This window comes from Pristis pectinata, chromosome 5 (genome assembly GCF_009764475.1).
Source record: "Pristis pectinata isolate sPriPec2 chromosome 5, sPriPec2.1.pri, whole genome shotgun sequence".
Taxonomy (NCBI): domain Eukaryota; kingdom Metazoa; phylum Chordata; class Chondrichthyes; order Rhinopristiformes; family Pristidae; genus Pristis; species Pristis pectinata.
The window spans coordinates 9,284,699-9,308,637 of record NC_067409.1 but is presented as its reverse complement, the minus strand read 5'-3'; the positions used below and the strand labels follow the sequence as shown (position 1 = coordinate 9,308,637).

Sequence of the window (23,939 nt, the reverse complement as noted above, 5' to 3'; positions counted from 1 at the left end):
AAATATTAAGGTGGCATGAAACTTTGTCATTTACTGCAATAGCAACAGAATGAAACAGCATGTTTAAAGGGCTTTTTGATACCATACAACATCGGTTTAATTATGTAAGGAAGCAGATTTAGTAGAGTGCTGAAGTGACCTAATTGAAACCACAAAGGTTGAGGGGGCTTAATGAGGTAATGTCAGACATACAAGACAGAGATGAGAAGGAATTCCTTTTCTTGAATAGTTGTAAATCTCCACCACAAAGAGCTGTGGATGCTAATCATTAAGTATATTCCAGGCCCTCACAGATAAACCTTTGGACTACAGAGCAATGAAAAGGTTATGGGGATCAAACAGGAAAAAGATCAGATAAACCGCGATCATTTTGAAAGAGACAATTGGCTCAACAGCCTGTATGCCCTGGTCCTGCTCTGAATTTTATGTACTTTAAGGTGAATTAGTAGTTAACCTACTTTTTTGCTGGGCTAAACATTTGCACTGATAAATATTAAAAAATATTCTCAATAATTAGTATTCCCAGGTCCAAAATATCACACATCTTAAGGTACACCTTCTACTTCACAAGAAAAAGTATGCCTCAGATCCCAACTCACTCCTTGCACAGCAGCGTAAGACAATATATAGTCCTTATTATGTTGCATGAGTTGAATTGTACAATGGTACATTCCACCTAAAAAAAGATGAGAAATTAGAACACTGGACGTTGAACTACTCCAATTCCGACTAAAATTCACTTGTCAGTACAAGAGTATGTAACGGTAATACTTTGTAGTACTTTTTGCTTTTAAGCTTTATTAATTGCTTCCAATACACAGCAGTCCCTGAAGACTTTACTTACATGGTTTTGTTTAGTGCACGTATCTTACCTCTGTTTCGGACCATCATGAAAAGCAGCTGGAGGTATGCAGTCATCAGCAAAAACTGACCATGGCTGTACAAGATAGCTGGATCCATAGAAGGTGTAGAATTGCTGATGCCACTCAACAGAGATGTTGAGAACAGCTGCTGTTCCATATTACACTCCTAATAATTTACCTGTTGAACAATCATAACGATAATGGATATTGAAGTATCTGTTCATTTATTCTCCAGTTGTGGTAATAAATCAATACATCAATGCACATTCTTTCAATATAAACAACCAATGTTAAATATATCTTGTGTAATTTGTACACTGACATGTACATTTAAAAATACAAAAAGCACACATAACCTCACAATTTTCAAACAGCACCTTTCAGCAAAGGGCTAAAATTAATTCTGAAATTTGAAAATGATTGCAAACTGCATGAATTACTGCATGAAAGCCAGCTGTCAGCCATTAGAAGTAAAGTTTCTCTAACTTGCAAACTCTTGACCATAAACACTTCAAAGACAGTTAGTCTAGATATTCAATACGTTTTTACAGAATCCAAAGATGTTCCAAGCCTTTTTATTAAAAAACATAAGTTTAAACTGAAAGATTCTATTTTCTTAATTGTACTATACAACTAAAAAGATTCAGTGTAATTTTCAAGATTCTGAGAAAATACATTTAATACAGTTGAAATCTTGAAATTATAATGCAAACTTGCTTAACATGAAATCCATTGCAAGCTGAACTTGTAAACTAATTCTTCCATCATTTCTCTCAACACCCCCAGTGAGCCCCACCACACATTCCTCCACTTTGGTGACTTCAATTTTAGGAAAACAACTTTCTTGAAAAATCCGCAACATCTTTTCACAAGAATTTCCCTGTCCAAATGACTTAGCGGTGCTCACTTTGCAAGCAATACACAAAATGGGGAAGTTTGCTGTGTGTACTGCAAATCTTATAACATGTGCCTTTGCTTAGAGTCCATGGAGAGCAGCAAAGTAGATAGTATCACAGGCTGTGAGAATGGAAATACAGTTCTGACAGCAGGGCAGCCCAGTCAGATAGTGGGAATGGAATCATAGAATCTTGTAGCACAGAAATAGGCCCTTTTGGCCCACCTCATCCATGTTGATTGTGATGCCTACTTAAGCTAGTCCATTTGCCTGTGTTAAACCCATATCCCTCTGCACCTTTCTTATCCAAGTACCTGTTCAAATGCCTTCTAAATGTTGTAATTGTATCTGCCTCCACTACCACTAGCAGTTCATTCCAGGTATTCACCACCTTCTGAATGAAAAACTTCTCCCTCAGATCTCCTTCAGATTTATCCCCTCTCACCTGAACCCTGTTTCCTCTAGACTCCCCTACCCTGGGAAAAAGATTCTAACTATATATCCTATCTTTGGCCCTCATAAATTTTAAAAACCTCTAAGGTCAGTCAGCATCATATATTCCAGTGAGACTAAACCCAGTCCATCCAATATCTTCTTATAACTATAGCCTCCATTCCTGGTGGATATCTTCTGCACACTCTCTCTCTCTATTGCTACCACATCGGTCCTGTAGTGTGGTGACGAGAACTGTATCACAATACTCTATGTGCAGTCTAACAAACATTTAGTACAACTGAACTTGATATCCCCATTCTTACACTCAGTGCCTCAACCTAAGAGGGCAAGCATAACAATTGCCTTTTTTATTACCCTATCTACCTGTGTTGCCATTTTCAGGGGGCTATGAACTTACACCCCAATATCTCACTGTACATCAACAATATCAATACTAAAGGTCCCTGCCATTTACTCTGTGTCCTATCCGATCTTTACCTCCCAAAGTGCATTATCACACACTTGTCTAGATTAAATTGCATCTGTCACCGTTCAACCCCACTTTCTGGTTGATCTATGTCCCACCATATCTTTAAACATCTCCATCAATTTTCATGTCATCTACAAACTTAGTAGTCATTTCAGCTACATTCTCATCCAAGTCATTTATATAAATTACAAACCAACAAAGGTCCCAGCACCATCCCTGTGGTATACCATTGTTACAGAATTCCAGTCAGAAAAACACCTAGCCACAACTACCCTCTGCCTCCTACCACCCAGCCAATTTTGGATCCAATTTGTCAACATAATTCTGATCCTTGTGCCTTAACCTTCTGGACCAGCATATTGTGCTAGACCTTGTCAAAAGCGTTACTGAAGTTCATGTAAGTTACGTCTACCACTCTACCTTTGTCAATTTTCCTAGTCATACCCTCAAAAAACTTAGATTTGTGAGGAATGATCTCCCCTGCACAAAACCATGCCGACTCCTCCTATTCAGTCCCTGCCTTTTCAAGTGAACATAAATCCTGTCCCTCAGAATCTTCTCCAACAACTTCACCACCACTAATGAAAGGTTCAGCAGCCTGTAATGGACAGGCTTATCCCTACTGCCCTTTTTGAACAATGGAACAACATTACCTATCCTTCAGCCTTCTGATACCTCACCTGTGGCTGACAAACATATAAAAATCTCCATCGGAGCCCCAGCAATTTCCTCCCTTGCTTCCATTAGCATCCTGGGATAGATGTCATCAAACCTTGGGGATTTATCCACCTTAATGTGCTCCAATATTTCTATCAGCTCCTCCTTCCTGATACAGACAGAAGAAGCCAACCTGATAATAGGTGGGCGGGGTTGAAAAACGACATTGAAAACAATGTGCCAGGCAGAACAATGCCCAGCTGAGGCTGAGACCCTCAATTTGAAAAGCATTACCAACATACACATAGTAATGCATTGACAAACCAACCCCTTCCACTTTCCCTATTTTGACTTCTTCAAAACAAAATATCCTAGAATATTACCATTTCCATTGTATTTTATGGTACTTTGCATTGTATCTACTGATCTGGCAGGGGGATGGAAACCAGGATGTTAGGTTACAAGATGCTAAGGTAAGGGAGGAAGTTTATAGAAACAAGTCCAATGAGGATGGCAAGAAGGACAGGCAGGTGAGAAGTCAGGATAATTTGCTGAATAATAGAAGTACAACAAGTCAGGATGTTAGGATACAGAATGTTAGGATAGGGGATGAGGTATATAGGAACATGTCTAAGGTAGTATGTAGTGAAGATGGTAAGAAGGATAGACAGGTGGAAAGCCAGGATAATCTGCTGAACAATAGAAGTACAACAAAATTAATAGCAGATACCGGACTAAACGTACTATATTTAAATGCACGTAGCATTAGGAATAAAATAGATGACCTAGTGGCACAACTACAGGTTAATAAATACAACATTATGGCAATCACCGAGTCATGGCTTTATGATGGATGTGATTGGGAACTGAATGTCCAGGGATACACAGTGTATAGGAAGGATAGGCGGGTAGGCAGAGGGAGAGGTGTGGCCATGATGGTTAGTAGTGATATAAAATCAATAGAAAGGAAGGATATTGGGTTCAGAGGAGGTGGAATCCTTGTGGGTGGAAGTCTAAGAAATAGCAAGGGTAAAAGAACAATAGTAGCAGTCATATATAGGCCCCCTAATAGCAGTCAGCAAGTGGACAATAAGTTGCAGTTTGAGATAGAAAAAGCATGCCAGAGTGACAATGTGAAGATAATTATGGGGGATTTTAACATGAAGGTGGGACTGGGAAATCCAGAATGGCGGTAGTACTCAGGAGGAGGGAGTTTGTGGAATTGTCTAAGGGACGTTTTTTCTAGAGCAACTTGTTGAAGAGCCCACCAGGGGATCGGCTGTTTTGGATTGGGTGCTGTGTAATGAACCGGAGGTGATTAGGGAACTAAAGGTAAAGGAACCACTGGGAACCAGTGATCACAATACGATTGAGTTCAGTTTCAAAAAGTTTGAGAAGGAGAAGCTGATAACTGGTGTATTGACATTTCAGTGGAACAAAGGAAATTACAATGGTATGAGAGAGGAGTTGGCCCTAATTGATTGGAAGAGTAAGCTGGCTGGAGGGACGGCAGAGGAGAAATGGAAGGAATTTCTACAGGAAATAAGGAAATTGCAGGATAGATATATTCCAAGAAAAAAGGTTTTGAATGGAAAAAAAGCACAAATGTGGATAACGAGAGAGGTGAAGGCTAAAATAAAAGCAAAAGGGGCGGCGTACAAAAAAGCAAAAATTAGTGGGAAAACAGAAGACTGGGAAGCTTTTAAAAACCTGCAGAGAGAAACTAAGAAGGTCATTAGGAAAGAAAAGATGAATTATGAAAGGAAGTTGGCGGATAACATTCGAAAGGATACTAAGAGTTTTTTTAAATACATAAGGTGTAAAAGAGAGACACGGGTTGATATAGGACCAATTGATAATGGTGCAGGAGCTATTATAATGGACGATAGAGAGATGGCAGAGGAATTGAATGAATACTTTGCATCGGTCTTCACCGTGGAGGACATCAGCAATGTGCCAGTTAGTCAGGAGTATCACGAAATGGAACTGAGTTCAGTTAAGATTACTAGGGAGAAGGTGCTAGGAAAACTAAATGGGCTAAAGACTGATAAGTCTCCTGGACTGGATGAGGTGCATCCCTGGGTTCTGAAGGAGGTGGCTTTAGAGATAGCGGAGGCATTGGCGATAATTTTCCAGAAATCGATAGATTCCGGCGTGGTTCCAGAGGACTGGAGGGTCCCAAATGTAGTTCCGTTGTATAAGAAAGGTGGGAGGCAGCATAAAGGAAATTACAGACCTATTAGTCTGATGTCAGTGGTGGGAAAATTATTGGAATCTATCCTCAAGGATGGGGTTACAGAATACCTAGAGGTGCAAGGCAAGATAGGTCCTAGCCAACATGGTTTTGTGAAGGGAAGATCCTGCCTGACCAACCTATTGGAGTTTTTTGAAGAAATCACAGGTAGGGTGGATAAGGGAGAGGCGGTAGATGTTGTGTATTTAGACTTTCAAAAGGCCTTCGATAAGGTGCCTCACAAGAGACTGATTAATAAGATGAGAGCCCATGGAATTACGGGTAGGATAACAGAATGGGTGGAGCATTGGCTGGTTGACAGGAAGCAAAGAGTGGAAATAAAAGGATCTCGTTCTGGTTGGTTACCGGTTACTAGTGGTGTGCCGCAGGGGTCGGTGTTGGGACCGCTCCTTTTTACTTTGTACATTAACGATTTGGATGATGGAATAAATGGTTTCGTGGCTAAGTTTGCGGATGACGCCAAGATAGGGGGAGGAGTAGGGAGTATTGAAGAGATAGGAAGGTTGCAGAGGGACCTAGACAGTTTAGGAGAATGGGCAAGGAAATGGCAGATGAGATTCAATGTTGAGAAATGTGCAGTTGTACACTTTGGAAGCAGAAATAAGCGGGCAGATTATTATCTAGGAGAAGAGAAAATCCAAAGCACAGAAGTACAAAGGGATTTGGGGGTACTCGTGCAGGATACCTTAAAGGTTAACCACCAGGTCGGATCGGTGGTAAAGAAAGCGAATGCTATGTTGGCATTCATTTCGAGAGGTATAGTGTATAAAAGTAAGAAAGTGTTGATGAGGCTCTACGGGGCACTAGTGAGGCCTCATTTGGAATATTGTGCGCAGTTTTGGGCCCCACATCTTAGGAAGGATGTGCTGACGTTGGAGAGGGTTCAGAGGAGATTTACGAGGATGATTCCAGGAATGAAAGGGCTTACGTATGAGGAGTGTTTGTCAGCTCTTGGACTGTACTCACTGGAGTACAGAAGAATGAGAGGGGACCTCATAGCGACATTTAAAATATTGATAGGAAAGGACAGAATAAATGTAGCTAGGCTGTTTCCCTTGGTGGGTGAGTCCAGGACCAGAGGGCACAATCTTAGAATTACAGTTTAAAAACAGAGATGAGGAAAAATTTCTTTAGCCAGAGGGTGGTGAATTTGTGGAACTCCTTGCCACGTACAGCAGTGGAGGCGTTCAAGGAGGAGATAGATAGATATCTAAATAGTCAGGATATCAAGGGATATGGGGATAAGGCCGGAAATTGGGATTAGAATAGGTTTTTTTTCCCCCATTCCCCATTTCTATTTCCCTTTCCTTGGAGCAGACTCGATGAGCCGAATGGCCTGCTTCTGCTCCCTTGTCGTGTGATCTTGTGATCTATTAAATAATACCAGAATATAATTCCATAAAAGTCTTGATTAAAGAAATAATCTTCCAACAACCTTAGTAAAAATTTTGAAACAATGAAGCAGATTTTCTTGTTACTAACATCATATGATATTAGATGAGATGCAATTCTTCGCACCATTTTAGAATTTTTAATAGCTTAAAATTCATAAACATTCTGAAAAATCAGATAAGATTTTCTTTTAAAGAGGCACAGTTAGGATGAAAAAACAAAACATCAGAGTGGCAAGTGGCAATATACATTTACAAATTTGTTTTCTGAGCTCAAGCAACCAAGATCCCACATAGATTTTCCTGTATCTTGTCTAGCAACCAATTAAACTGACATGAACAAATCAATGCAAAATTAAGTTTGGTTGGAGTCAATATTCAAACTATATCTATGAAAGTAATGAAAAAAAAGATCACAATATTCTAAGTTCACACTTACCATTGGGTACTGCCAATAATCCTTCCCCAATATTAATAAAATTAGTGCCATGCTGAGGCAGTATTACTACGTTTCAGGAAAAACTAAATCCTTCCACAATTCCATTAGACAGTTAAGTTCTAGGTAACCATGATAGATCATTAGATAACACCTGTCCTGATGCTTCTAAACAACTGAAAGACCTTAACTCGACTGCAATAAATCCTTACTATCCATTAAGCTCATTCCAAATATAATAAACAACATGCACACTTTCCCTCTCATTTGTACCAGTTCTGTCAAAAATGTATTTGCCACCCTCTTGAAGCTGATAGCATAAATTGACTCTACTGTGGCCATGTAGTGCTGTCCAGATGCTCACTGCTTTGTCCCAACAGCATTTCAGTCTTTCAGCCCCTTTGTATTTTTTCCAGTTTAAGAATATTTGTGGAGGCATAATTTTTTTTATAGTCAGGCATTACATTTTGCTAAATTCTGTTTAAATCAGATAAATTGGTGGCCTAGAGCCATCCAAGAATATCTGTGTTTTTCATAACCTTGGTGCTTCACCCAAATGGTGTTCTACATGAAGAACGAAGGAGTATTGTGAATGGTAATCAGCAATTACCATCCACTTTTTTGAAGTTCTGCTAAGATTGCTGTATCTAATGAGCATTACACCAACATAATTTCTAGTTATCAGAGAAAACAATCCAATGCAATAACCAATTATTTATTAGCAATGTTTGATTGGTACAAATAATTTTCCATTTGACCTCCAGAAAACCTCTTTGGAGACACAAGAGACTGCAGATCTCAGAGACAAAGAGAAAACCTGTTTGCTTGCTCATAATTATGCATCATTCTCTTCAATTTAAAACTATTTTTTAAAATGATGATACAAAATGGTAATTTACTGACCTGCAGTTGATAATAACTGAAGGGGAGAGCTGAGTTGACGAACTTCTTACTGAGAAATGCAGAACCCTTTTCCACATCAGTACCATTTCAGTAGACCCAAGGAGTTACAGATTTTTTAATTGGACTTGGGCTGAAGATAAAAAACAAGTTAAAACTTATAATTTATTAACTATGACATACTCTAAAAGTGTTACTAACACTAATGTTAATTCAAGAAATTCGTAAGACTTAACTGACTAGAAATTGTTGTAACCCACACCTGTGTAAACTACAAGGATGTTACATTTTGCCTTAATACCAAATTAGGAGTCATCAAAAAAATCTGTTTCAATGTCATCCCCTAGACTTTTTCAAATTCCATATAATTAGCTAAATTTAAATTCCAGACCCAAGCTTCCAGCTGCCTGCCACATTATTTCTCCACTTCACTCTAACCTCTGTCTTTGACCTCTTGCACTAATCCAAGGAAGCCCAATGTAAACTTTAGCAGCAACATTTCATCCTCCAACTTGGCCCGTTACAACACTCAACAACTTTTCAATTCCAGAAGTCTCTATAGTTTGTATTAAAACTGACCTGTTTTAAGGAAAGATATCAACCTATAAGAGCCCCCCTCCTCCCCCATTTGTCTCCTTTCACAGATTCTGAAACAAAAGAATGCTGTGCATTTCCAGCATTCTGCTATTTTAGATTTACAGTAACTGCAATGTTTAGTGGAGACACAAGAAACGGCAGATGCTGCAATCTGGAGCAATAAACAAATCTGCTGGAGGAACTCAGCAAGTCGAACAGCACCTGTGGGAGGAAAGAAATCAGTCTTGATGCAGGGTTTCCGGCCTGAAACATTAACAATTTCTTTCCTCCCACAGATGCTGCTCAACCCGCTGAATTCCTCCAGCTGATTGTTTGTTGTGATGTTTAGTACCTCACAGTTCCAAAACTTTTTTTCTCTCTCCTATTTTAATTCCTCTCTCACTATTTGCATCTCCAGATAGATCAGCTGCAGCTAACTGTTTGTCACCCTCTCTCAGTCAATACTGCAATTTGTTTCATTCAGTCTCTCTCTGTTGTCACCCCATCACAAATATTCTCTTTGTTCACTTCAAGCCTCTAGGTTTTCCTGAAGCATGGAGGATGGTTATTTTCTAGTTCTGAGGAAAGGTCATGAACCTGAAACATTAATACTGGTTTCTCTCTCCAGAGATGTCCTGCTGAATATTTCCAGCATTTGTTTGTTTTTACCTCTGGATTACTAGTTCGGGAACCATTGCAGCACAACTGCTACACTGAAACAGAGAAAGAAAACAGAACTTTTCAAGCAGCAAATTTCCAACCAGTTAGTCTAACATAATGTAATAGGGAAAATGCTGGAACTTATAACAAAGGATGTAACAGCAGAACACCTTGAAAAGAATAATGGGATTAAGCAGAGTTAGCATAGACTTGAGAAGGGAAAATCCTGATTAACTAATCTGTTGGAACTCTGAGGATATGACTATTGGAATAGATAAGAGGAAATCAGGGGATATGATGTGCTTAGATTATTGGGAGGCATTCAGTAAGGTCCCACACCGGAAGCTAGTCAACAAGATTAAAGCACACAGAATTGAGGGTATGTACTGACATAGACTGAGAATTGATTACAGGACAGAAAGCAAAGAGTGCAAATCAACAGATCACTTTCCCATTGGACTAGTGGAGGACCATAGGGATTGGTACTTGGCCCCAGCTTTTCACAACCTTTGCTGACAATTTGGCCGAGGGGACTGAATATCACATTTCCAATTTTACTGATATAACAAAACCAGATGGGATTGTGAGCAGGAAGGAGAATGTAAAGAGGGGACATGGACAAACTAAGTGAGTGGGTAAAAACATAGCAGATACAATGCAAAGTAGAAAAAAATGTGAAGTTATTCACAAGGGAAAAGCAAAATATTTTCTCCAGTTGTGAGAGATTAGGTAAAGGTGATGTCCAAAGGGACCAAGGTGACCTTGTGCACAAGTCACTGAAGGAAACATGCAGGTACAGCACATGATTAGGATGCAAAATGGTGCATTAGCCTTTATTTCGGGAGGAGTTGAATAAAGGAAGAAGAAAATCTTACTGCAATTGTATAGGACATCGGTGAGACTACACCTGGAGTATTAGATGCCTTACACAAGAAAGGATATACTTGCCTATGGGGTGGAGATTTTCTGGACTGGACCCAGACTGGGACAATTTCTTAGAAGAATGATAGACATTATCAAGACTTTAATAAATTATGTAACAGGCTTAGTGGGCTTGATGGGGGGAGGATGTTTCCCCTGGATGTGGAGTCTAGGACTGGAAACAGTTGCAGAAAAAGGGGTAGCTCTTTAAGGAGTGAGATGAGGAGAATTTTTTTTTTCACTGAGAGGGTGAACCTTTGGAATTCTCGATCCCAAAGAGTTATGGCGGCTTAGTAATTTAAAACAGAGATCATTAAATTTCTTCACTTTAAAGAAATCAAGTAAAATAGAAATAGTGCTGAAAAATGTCACCAAGATCATGATCTTAATAGATGGCAGAGCAGGCTTGAAGGGCCAAATGGACTCCTCCTTCTCCTATTTCTCATGTTGTTATGATATTTTGTTGAACATCTAGGGACTGGTTTCAAAGGTGGGGAAAGTTCTCTCAAACACCAGACAAGCAATGGCTTCTCATAATCGTCCTCACAGAATCATGCCTTGTAGACAATATTCCAGACTCCTGCATCATAATTCCTGGGCACATCTTGTCCTAATGGCAAGACGGAGCTGCACAAGTGGGAGGGAGCAGCTGTGGGAGTCCTCAACATTGATGCCAGACCCATGAAGTCTCATGACATCAGGTCAAACATGGACAAGGAAACCTCCTCCTGATGCCCCCATAGCATACTCCCTCAGCTGACAAATTATTGCTCTTCCATTTTGAGCAACCATCTATCTCTGACATGAAGAAGTACCAAAAATAGTAAAGGCGCGGAGTGTTCTTGAGATAGGAGACTTCAACATCCATCACCACCAGTAGCTTGGTAGCAACACCACTGATTGAGCTGGCCAAGTCCTAAAAGACATAGCTGCAAGATTTGGTCTGTAGAGAAGTGGTAATTAGTGAATGAATGCAAGGGATAAATCTCTTTGACCTCAACCATCTATCTCCGGCATATGCATCTGTCCACGATACATTGGTAGAAGGGACCATCACAGGATGTTCTCCATCATATCGTGTGGTACAATTTGTGCTGAATGGGATTGGTTCAAAATATCTGGCAGCTCAAATCATGGGCAGAGAAATGTACATCACCATGATCTGCAAACTCATAGCTGGGCATATATCTATTCTACCATTAAAATGAAGCCAGAGATCAACCTTACTTCCAAAAGTGCAAGATGATGTGCTAGGACCAGCAGCAGGTGTGCCAAAGAATATAGTGAAACTGCAACACAGGACTACATGCTAAACAGCAAAGGCAGTATGCAAAAGACAGGACTAAGCAAACCAGTCAACATCCTAGCTGCAGTATCAAAGACCTGCAATTCAAAACCAGCAACTTCTAGACAAACTGTCCAGTATTTACCCAATAATGTCAAACATTGTCCATGTATGTCATGGTCATAAAAACCAGGACAAATCCAATCCAGCTACTTACCAGTCAATCAGCTGAATCATAATCATCAGCAATATGAAGAAAAGTGCTACCAATTAAAATTCACTTACCAGTAACCTATTCAATGATGTCTAGTTTGGGTTTTGCCAAGATAATGCATCTCCAAACCTCATCATAGCCATGGTACAATTCTCAAGGCAAAGTGAAAGTGGCTGTCGTTGACATAAAGGCAGCACTTGACAACATGCAGCCAAATTATCCTAGGCCCAATCATCTTCACATACAGGATGGTTGCTGATGATTGAATAAATGTTCATTTCCACTGCAACGCCTCATCAAATGAAGCAGTCCATGCCTGCACACAGCAAGGCCTAGACACATTAAGGCACAGGTTGATAAGCGGCAAATAACATTTGCATCACAGAAGTGCCCAGCAATGACTATCTCCAACAAAAGTCTAGTCACCTTACTCTGACATTCAGTGGCAACATCATTGCGGAATTTGCCACAATCTATATCAAGGAGGTCACCATCAACTAGAAAATGAACTGGACCAACCACTTATCTGGACCTGCCTTCTGCAGCTTTTTTGATAAATGTCTGTGGCTATAAAACCAGGTCAGAGGCTGGGTATCTTGTGGAGACTTACTCAACCCTGACACCTGAAAGTCTTTCTAAACTCTACAAGACAATACAATTGAGGAGCATGACAGAATGCTCTCCACTTGCCTGGATAAGTGGAGAACCAGTATCACTCTTAGAAATTCAAAATCATCCAAGGAAAGCAGCCTATATAACTGGTACCCCAGCCATCGTCCTAAACAGCAATTCCTTCTATCAGTGAAGTGACTGCTGTGTACCATCAACAACAAATTTATTTCAGTTGCTTGCCTAGGCTATTCTGACAGCACCTCCAAAGCTCTCAACCTCTACCATCAGGAGCGATAAGGTGTGTATGGGAACATAACCATCTGCAGTTCCCTCCAAATTACACCATTGAAAATAAAGTTTCATTCACTTGACATCCATATAGATTCGTTTCTTCATTGTCTCAGGATCCAAATACTTGAATACTCTACCCAACAGCAATATGGGGGTACCTTTATTAGAAAGACTGCTGCAGTTGAAGGAAGTAGTTTATCACTACCTTCTCAAGGGCTAGGATTGCTAGCAATGCCATAATCCCAAAAAAATGCTGCTACAATCTGTTTTCTCATCCGGCAACACCCACTGAGAAGCCACACAGCACTGTTAAAGAGGAAAGACATGGAACAGGAGAGGATTTAAACTGCTCACTTTTCGTAGGCTTCCCGTGCAACTGAGTAGCTCCACTGGGCTCAGTTACACAAACACTAGTTAGACTCCATTATGTCACCAGGCCCAACTGGGCTGCTGCATGCAGGGAGACTTTAAAATTGCACAAAATTCACTATTTTCAGTGAGATTTGCTCCTTATTGAACGATAAATTAATAGTTCTTAAGTCATGACCTTTTGATCCAATTTCTGTTGATGATCAATTAATGAGCTTAACACATTCTATGCATATTTTGAACAGAGGGGGATTGAAATGTCACCACCCACCCTGACAGCCTGCAATGCACCTGAACCCAGTCACCGTTGCAGACACATGATCAGTCTTCCGGAGTGTGGACCTGCAGAAAGCAACTGGCCCGGATGGTTTCCCTGGCCGTGTCCTTAGATCCTGTGCCGATCAGCTGGCGGGGATATTTGCAGACATTTTTAACCTCTCCCTGCTTCAATGTGAGGTTCTCACCTGCTTTAAGAAGACCACTATCATCCCAGTACCTAAGAAAAACAAAGTAACGTGCCTTAATGACTACCACCCGATGGCTCTGATCTGACATCCACCATCATGAAGTGCTTCGAGAGGCTGGTTACAGCACGCATTAACTCCAGCCTCCCGGACAACCTTGACCCACTGCAGTTCGCCTATCGCCGAAACAGGTCTACAGCAGACGCCATCCTGGACAGTAAAGACACCTATGTTAGATTATTGTTTATTGACTACAGCTTGGCCTTCAATACTATAATTCCAAACAAACTCATCTCCAAACTCCTAAACCTTGGACTCAACACCTCCCTTTGCAACTGGATCCTTGACTTCCTGACCAACAAACCGCAATCAGCAAGGATAGGCAACAACACCTCTGCCATGATTATTCTCAACACTGGCGCCCTACAAGGTTGTGTCCTCAGCCCACTACTCTACTCCCTATACGCTCACAACTCAGTGGCCAGATTCTGCTCTAATTCCATCTGCAAGTTTGCAGATGGTGCCACTGTAGTGGGCTGAATCTCAAATAATGATGTTGGAGTACAGAAAGGAGATAGAGAGCTTAGAGACATGGTGTCATGACAACAACAAAAGAGCTGGTAATTGACTTCAGGACATGGGGTGGTGCACACGCTCCTGTTTACATCAACGGTGCTGAGGTCGGGAGGGTTGACAGTTTCAAGTTCCTTGCAGTGAACATCACCAATAGCCTGTCCTGGTCCAACCACATCAACACCACGGCCAAGAAAGCTCACCAATGCCTCTACTTCCTCAGGAGGCTGAAGAAATTTAGCATAACCCCTTTGACCCTCACCAATTTTTATCGATGCACCATAGAAGGCACCCTATTTGGACACATCACAGCTTGGTATGGCAACAGCGCTGCCCATGACTGCAAGAAACTGCAGAGAGCTATGGACACAGCTCAGCACATCACGGAAACCAGCCTCCCCTCCATGAATTCTGTCTGCACTTCTCGTTGCCTCTGTAAAGCAGTCAGCAAAATTAAGGATCCCGCCCACCCCAGACAGACTTTCTTCTCCCCTCTCCTATCAGGCAGTAGATACAAAAGCCTGGAAGTACATACTAACAGGCTGAAGAACAGTTCTATGCTGATGTTATAAAATATTCAATGGTTCCCTAGTACAATAAGATGGACTCTTGACCTCACAATCCACCTTGTTGTGACCTTGCACCTTACTGTCTCCCTCAATGCACTTTCTCTGCACTGTAACACTTTATTTTACACTCCTATTGTGTTACCTTGTACTACCACAATGCACTTTTGTAATGAATTGATCTGTATGGACGGCATACAGATCAGTATAATATATGAACTAAAAGATGACCCTCCTTTACAGAAGGCAGTATTTGGAACGGAAACATCAACTTAAATTGTGTTCATCTCTGGAATGGGATAAACAATATGAAATAAATTAATTGCTGCATCTTTCTAATTGTCCAATGCCTTCTGAATTATTCACATTGCTTTTCTTATCCATTTCATTAAAATCTTCCCCCACCTTTGTTTTCTGAAAAGATTTATATATGTAGTTGTGAATCTTAAGAATGTGTACAAAATTTTGCATCCACTACCTCCTGCCTGCAGTAATGCACCACGTGAGAAGAATTCTCACCCATGGTATTTTAAACTTAAAAACTAAATAGAATTTAAACTACTGCTTAGTGCAGATTAGTTTATTTACTTTAAAATTATTTTCATAAACTACTCTATAGAAAGCTATAAACAATACAGTTTAAGTTATGGCAGTGTGAGTTATGCCTCTGGATTGCAAAAACTCAATTGCGGAAGTTTATGGAAAGCAAAATTATCCCAGTTGAACACATCGCTAATAAGTTCCTTTGTCCTGAAGCTCCAATGCTACATTATTGAGCTGTAGTACAGAACATGAAGACATTTTAACATACAAGGGCAGGGAAGAGTAGGCCAATAGCTTGAAATTGTGTTTTATTATTAGTAAACAAAACAAAAAACAGGATCTGAAGTAATTAAACCTAGAGCAAGAAATAAGAAATGCCTGTTTTTAACTAGTTTTATCTAGTCAAATGTTAATAAGCTTATATTACTTCCATCTACATTGCAGTCTTGTTATCGTGCAAAAAACACATCGACTTGCCTTACATTACAGAAAAAATTTAGATATGCACAGCCTGGAGTTTGGGAGACACAATGCAATACCTCCTTTTCCCCATGCACCAAATTTGCACACTAACCAAATGTTTGACTTCAGCTGTGTTAATTTTGCACTCTGTTAAAGTTTTGTATAAACTGACTTATTAGCTGTTTTTCTTTCAATAGATCCTGCCTAACCTACTTAGTATTTTCTATTTTTTTCTTTGGACTTTAAACTTGTTTAATGAAATTTATTGTGGTATAAGGTGTACTAAGGGACAAGATACATAAGTAGTTGGATAGACAGGGCCTGATTAGGGATAGTCAACATGGCTTTGTGCGTGGTAGGTCATGTCTAACCAATCTTATGGAGTTTTTCAGGAAGGTTACCAAGAATGTCGATGAGGGAAAGGCAGAGGACGTTGTCTACATGGACTTTAGCAAGGCGCTTGACAGTCCCACATGGGAGGCTGGTCCAGTAGGTTAAGTCGCTTGGAATTCAGGATAAAGTAGTTAATTGGATCCAACATTGGCTTAGTGGGAGAAGCCAGAGAGGGGTAGTAGATGGCTGTCTCTCTGACTGGAGATCTGTGTCTAGTGGTGTGCCACAGGGATTGGTTCTGGGTCCATTGTTGTTTGTCTATATTAATGATTTAGATGATATCGTGGTAAACTGGATCGGCAAACTTGCAAGTGACATCAAGATTGAGGGCATAGTGGACAACGAGGAAGGCTATCAAAGTTTGCAGCGTGATCTTGACCAGTGAAGTAAATGGGCTGAAAAATGGCAGATGGAATTTAATGTAGACAAGTGTGAGGTGTTGAACTTTGGGAAGACAAACCAGGACAAGACTTACACAGTAAATGGTACAGCTCTGAGGTGTGCGGTAGAACGAAGGGACCTGGGAATACAGATCCATAATTCCTTGAAAGCAGTGTCACAGATAGATAGGGTCGTAGAGAGAGCTTTTGGCACTTTGGCCTTCATAAATCAGGGCACTGAGTACAGGAATTGGGATGTTATGTTTAAGTTGTACAAGATGTTGCTGAGGCTGAATTTAGAGTATTGTATGCAGTTCAGGTGACCTACCAACAACCTATCAATAAGCTTTAATAGGTTAGGTCTTTATTCCCTGGAGCACAGGAGAATGAGGAGAGATCTCATGGAGGTATACAAAATTATGAGGGGTATAGATAGGGTGAATGCACGCAGGCTTTTTCCCCTAAGGTTGGGTGAGATTAGAACTAGAGGACATAGGTTTAGGGTGAAAGGTGAAATACTTAAGGGGAATCTGAGGGGAAACCTCTTCATTCAGAGGGTGGTGCGAGTCTGGAACGAGCTGCCAGCAGAAGTGGTAGAGGTGGGTTCAACTGTAACATTTAAGAGAAGTTTGGATAGGTATATGGATGGGAGGGGTTTGGAGGGATATGGTATGTGTGCAGGTAGATGGGATAAGGCAGAAGATCAGGCAGCATGGACTAGATGGGCTGAAGGGTCTGTTTCTTTGCTGTAGTACTTTTTTATTGGCCTGATATATATTTATATTGGCCAGGACAGTGGCAATACTTCACTCTTCTTCAGATTGTACCATGGGTTGTATTACTTTCACTTAGGGTACATATATTTAGCATAGTATCCAAAAGAACAGCATCTTCTATAATATGACACTCCCTTAAATACTGTACTTCAGGCATAGTAATGTTTACTTTTTCACATTTTTAACAAATGTATAGATAAACACTTACAACTTTAATTCTGCCTACTTTAAGGAGTTTTTAAATTTTAATATGGTGCTCATCCTCAAGTAAAAAAAATCACTCAAGTTAAAAAATTCTCAGTATTAATATAAGCTAGATTGTCACAAACTAAATTGTTTTAGCAAAAATTGTGTTCAACTCTTATTTGCTCCAAAATTGAAATTTTACCTGCTTTGTGGTTATAAATTACATACCCAAAAGTAAATGAACATAAAATGAGAAGTCTGTGTCTTGTTTCACTACAGATAGCAACCCAATGTCCTAGGTTACCAACTGAGTATCAACACTGAGCAATGCAATGCTTGCACCAACCAGCAAATAGCTATCATCTGCTCCACCCATTTGAAAAGACGAAACCAAATCCAAACAACCCTGGAATTTACCTAACAAATAATTCATGGAATGTAGAAAAGATCCAAAAGAAAATTACTGGACAATGCTGTAAATTAATTAAACCAGTGCTAGTATGAATTGTCTCAATGTCCAGGCTTCCTGTTACAACGCTGAGAATAGGATTGAGATCAGCCATGATGGACCTGCAGCTGAATGGTTAGAAATCAATGTTGATCACGGCAGTTGATAAATTGCAATAGGTGTGGTTTTTATGCTTTTTTTTAATTCCATTGATGGGAAACTGGTTGTATGAATAAAAAATGATCAGTAGAGAAAAAAGATGGTATAACAAAGGAAGGTCCTGACACTGGAATGGAGTAGAGAAAGTGGTGCTCTGACTATTCTTAATCATCAAGTATATACAAATAACCTAGAATTAAAATGGAGATGATACCAAAACCTCCTAATACATCTGACTATAAAATGAAGTAGTACTTATGTAATGTAGCAGATAGGGATTGAATAGTAGATCTTGTTACTAGACAGATACCCAAAATGGGTGGAATGATAAACAAAAAATCCTGATCTAGTTATGTCAATGCAGAGTTTGCATGTTCTCTGCATGACCACTTTCCTACCACATCCCAAAGACATTAGGAACATTAATTACAGTTTAATGTAGATTAATGACAGAAAGAACCAAAGGAAAGTTGATGAGAATGTGAAAGAGAGATTAAGTTACAGGGGTACAAAAAATAAGGAAAGGGGAACAACAAGACTCATGGGATTGCTTTATTGGGAACTGACATGTACCTGATGGGCCAAATGGTCTCCTTCTATGTTGTTATAAATACAAGAAACATACAAAATCTGAGGAATCTTGTCATGATGGAAGATGTTCCTCTTTTGAGATAATCTATTTAAAAAATAAGCAGAAACCCATTCAAGACAGATTTAAAATACATCTTTTCTCTCAGAGCTTTGAGTATTTGGAATTCTACTGCAAAGGGTCATGTAAGCAGAGTTTTCAAATGTTTTTAAGGCAAAAGTAGTAAATTGGAGAATTGTTCATTAAGCTGAGCATTAGAGTGAAATGAGAGGGATCAAGATTACACGGCACACAGTACTATATTCCATTGGTCAGTAATTAGAAGACATTGAGTTTCTTTGTCATACCATTTAAGTTAGAAAATAATTCTTCACAACAAAATCTTGAAGTAAATTAAGTTCTTTTAAAAAGGACTTAGTAACCTGTATGAAAGAGAAACAGGATACAATGGAATGAGCATGGAGAAAAAGACAAGTTAAATGGTTTTTGTAGCAGCACACATGCAGGAGGAACTCAGCGGGTCAGGCAGCATCTAGGGAGGGAAATGGACATTCGATGTTTTGGGTCAAGACCCTTCATCTGGTCCATATCAAGGATCTCAACCCATAATGTTAATCCAGATGAAGGGTCTCGACCTGAAACGTTGACTATCCATTTCCCTCCATAGATGGAAAGATAAGAGCCTGCAGATGCTGGAATCTGTTGCTCCCGCAGCTTCAGCAGCTTCCGCATTGCTCCAGATTCCAGCATCTGCATTCTCATGTCTCCAAATGTTTTTTGTGCTGTATTATTCAATAACTATGAAGGTGAGAAATTACAATTGTCTAAACATGTTTCAGTCTTGACGACAAGAGTACAAGTTATTTCCCCAAACAAGTTGAAAATAAACCAGAATAAAGGAACTTTTTTATGTGGAAGTTTCACATGAAACCTTCATTATTTTTCAATTTAGAGAGGAACTGATGTCAGAGAAAGAAAGATTTTAAAAGCAACTTTACAACAAACATTTCAGAAAACAAATTTTGCACTACCAAATTCTTACTTCAAGTACTTAAGCAATTGAAACATGGACTTAACAAAGTAGCCGTTATCTGTCAGGTGATCTTTTAAAACTTAGTCCTCTTCTTACACAAACCATCATGCTTTCTGATATAAATGTCAGATTATCCTTTGATTTTCCCTCAGCAATGCCAGGAGTGGTCCATTAAACTTTTTCAGTTGGAGATAATCCACATGGTAACTATGTTGGTTGTTTGTTCTAAACAAATTCCAATAAACCAGAAGATCTCAAAACATAAGAAAATCTCCAGGGATGATACACCTCACGAGACTAAGAACCACAATACATCAAATTTCTAAGCAGTTTATATTCATAACAAATATGCCGGGGGGAGGCACAGGAGTGGAGGAAGAAGAATGTATGACTTCAGGAAATTCAAAGGACTTTGCACTTTGAAAGTAATTAAGAACAACAAACAATTAGGCTCATTTGCAGCCAATTAGGTAATTGAAGTGTAGTTATTGTCGTAATAGAGCAAGGCATTGAGGATTGGAAAGTCTGTATGCCTAATGACTTTCCCAGCAGTGACAGGCACAGGCAAAAATCAGTCCATCTTTGGAAATTAACAGAATTATTAGGCAAAACTGGAAAGTCAGCCATAGAATTGCAACCAACAAGAATTAAGGAGGAAATACTGCTTCCCGGTCCAATTTCAAACAGAACATATGACAAATAAATCCATGTGAAAGTTAGAATATCTTTTGTTGCTGAAGCACTTGTTGCCAAATCTCAGGATGTGGCTAAATGTCATCCAGGTCTTACTGCATGCTGGCATGGGTGCCTTCTTCAGGAAAGAAGGGGAGATCATTGATAAAACAGTTAAAGATGCTTGGACATAGCATATTACCATAAATGTAAATAAAGATAAATTTTTGCCACTGATGAGATGCAGCGATTGAAAGGTCTTACATTCATGTACAAACTGAAGTCCATTCCGTTTCCTGCCCATGAACAAGATTTAACTACAATTTAATGATTTGGATGAAGGCACAATGGTGCAGCTAGTAGACTACATGGGTTTCCTCTGTACTCCAGTTTCCCTGCACAACCTAAAGACATGCAAGTTGGCAGGGAAGTTAGCTGCTCTAAATTGCCCTCGTGTGTAGGTAAATACGAGAATCTGTGGGGAATTGATGGGTATGGTTTTGTGCAGGGCAAGTTGTGTCTTGCTAAATTGATTGAGTTTTTTTGAGGAGGTGACGAAGGTGATTGATGAAGGTATAGCTGCAGAAGTTGTCTACATGGATTTTAGTAAGACATTTGACAAGGTCCCTCAAGGGAGGCTCATCCAGAAGATTAAGATGCATGGGACCTATGGTGAATTGGTCGTTTGGATTCAGAATTGGCTTGCCCATAAAGACAAGAGGTAGGGCTCAATGGGTCTTATTCTGGCTGGAGGTCCATGACTAATGGTGTTCTACAGGGATCTGTACTGGGACCTCTGCTGTTTGTGATCTATGAACTGGATGAAAACGTAGATAGGTGGGTTAGTAAGTTTGCAGATGATATGAAGATACAGTGGTGTTGTGGATCATGTAGAAGACTACCAAAGGACACAGCATGATATAGATCAGTTGCAGATATGGGTGGAGAAATGGCAGATGGAGTTTAACCTAGCCAAATGTGAAGTGCTGTACTTTGGGATATTAAATGTAAAGGGACTGTATACTGTTAGTGGCAAGACCCTTAACAGTGTTGATGTGCAGAGGGATCTCGGGGTCCAAGTCCATAGCTCCCTGAAAGTGGCTACGCAGGTTGATAGGGTGGTAAAGAAGGCTTATGACATGCTTGCCTTTACTAGTTGAGGAATCGAGTTCAAGAGTCAGGAAGTTATGTTGCAGCTTTATTGGTGTTGGTTTATTATTGTCACTTGTACCGAGGTACAGTGAAAAACTTGTCTTACAAACTGATCGTACAGGTCAATTCATTACACAGTGCAGTTACATTGAGTTAGTACAGAGTGCATTGATGTAGTATAGGTAGAAACAATAACAGTACAGAGTAAAGTGTCATAGCTAGAGAAAGTGTAGTGCAATAAGGTGCAAGGTCACAACAAGGTAGATCGTGAGGTCATAGTCCATCTCATTGTACGAGGGAACCGTTCAATAGTCTTATCACTGTGGGGTAGAAGCTGTCCTTAAGTCTGGTGGTACATGCCCTCAGGCTCCTGTATCTTCTACCCGATGGAAGAGGAGAGAAGAGAGAATGTCTCGGGTGGGTGGGGTCTTTGATTATGTTGGCTGCTACACCAAGATAACGAGAGGTAAAGCCAGAGTCCAAGGAGGGGAGGCTGGTATCCGTGATGTGCTGCGCTGTGTCCACAACTCTCTGCAGCTTCTTTAGGTCCTGGGCAGAGCAGTTGCCGAACCAAGCTGTGATACATCCAGATAGGATGCTTTCTATGGTGCATCAGTAAAAGTTGGTGAGAGTCAAAGGGGGCAAACCAAATTTCTTTAGCCTCCTGAGGAAGTAGAGGCGCTGGTGAGCTTTCTTGGCCGTGGCATCTACGTGATTTGACCAGGACAGGCTGTTGGTGATGTTCACTCCCAGGAACTTGAAGCTCTAGTTAGGCCGCATCTGGAGTATTGCATTCAATTCTGGTCACCCCATTACAAGAAGGATGTGGAGGCTTTGGAGAGGGTGCAGAAGAGGTTTACCAGTATGCTGACTGGATTAGAGGGCATGTGCTATAAGGAGAGGTTGGACAAACTTGGGTTGTCTTCTCTGGAGCAGCAAGAGGCTGAGGGGGGGGATCTGATGGAAGTTGATAAGGTTATGTGAGACATAGACAGACAGCTGGTATCTTTTTCCCCAGAGCTGAAATATCTAATACCAGAGGGCATGCATTTAAGGTGAGAGGGGGTAAGTTCAGAGGAGATGCATGGGGCAAGTTTTCTTTTTGTTTTACACGGAGAGTGGTGGGTGCCTGGAATGCACTACCAATCACTAACGATAGATATGATAGAGGTGTTCAAGAAGCTCTTAGATAGGCACATGAATGTGCAGGAAATGCAAGGATATGGACTTTGTGTAGGCAGGAAGGATTAGTTTAGTTGGGCATTTGATTACTAATTTTATTGGTTCGGCACAACATTGTGGGATGAAGGGCCAGTTCCTGTGCTGTTCTTTGTGGGAAGAATAAGTTATGGGGAAAAATTAGTGGGGGGAATAGGATTGCTCTGTGAGGTGACATGGACTTAATGGGCTGAGTGGCCTCCTTCTGTGTCATAAAGAATTATAGAATGATGCAAGTGTTTGCAAATTGAAAGGTTGAGTGGAATGGTAAGATGTATTGATGGAAGTAAAAAAGAGAGACAGAATATCTAAGTATAACAGAGTTCAATGTGGAGAACGGTTGGGTTAGCCACTCACTATGGTTCTATGAAAGACAAATTACCTTCTTAATAGTAAGAGATGAGGTGTATTAAGTTCTGGAGCCTTTATCTGACCTCTATTTTTCTACCTAATACCCATAACCCTCAGATTTTGGTTAAAAATAGATAAACAGAATTAAAATCTAATCTAATCTGAAAGGGCTAAAAATTCTCCTGGTATTGATTTATGGAAAATGTAGCTTCTAAAGGTACTAAAAACTCAAATACAATTAAACCAAATAACAATTTATAATCCAAGCACATACACTTCATTTCAACCTGCTAAAATGAACCTTGCACAGATCCAGGAGCTACAAGATTGCAGTGGAGGCTATTTGTAACTGTACTTTTCTAAATCCCTCTATGTATCTCAATGACTGTGAAGAGCAATTACATTTAATCCTCCAGTTTGCTTGAAGCATTCCACAAAGACCAGGCAGTTGACTGCCTCATTGATGTCAGTCATTATTTATCACCTGCACGCTTTCACTTTAAAGCAGCCATTCATTGCTTATAAAAGGGCATACTTGCATTTGTTCTGATCACACCACCATTCCATCCATCCTGAAAAAGCTTGTGTGCAAGCCGATTTCCACCAATCTACTTCCTTCTCACAAAGTTGAACGTTAGCAGGTGCAATACTACCCCTCCCCTACTAATTTCAACATTTATTCAATGAAATGACATTTGTGTGTGGATGATAATCAATTTAAATTT

The 23,939-nt window shown here is 40.1% G+C and overlaps 1 protein-coding gene across 1 annotated transcript in view; it reads right to left on the bottom strand.

Moving 5' to 3' along the window:
- LOC127570189 (uncharacterized) overlaps positions 1–23,939 on the bottom strand; it is a 44,707-nt gene that overhangs the window by 20,302 nt on the left and 466 nt on the right. Inside the window, exons 2-3 of the mRNA XM_052015456.1 lie at positions 8,325–8,454; positions 873–1,041 (exon numbers count right to left, since the gene is read on the bottom strand). The gene's annotated coding sequence lies outside the window, so the exon portion shown is untranslated. The remainder of the gene's footprint in view (positions 1–872; positions 1,042–8,324; positions 8,455–23,939) is intronic.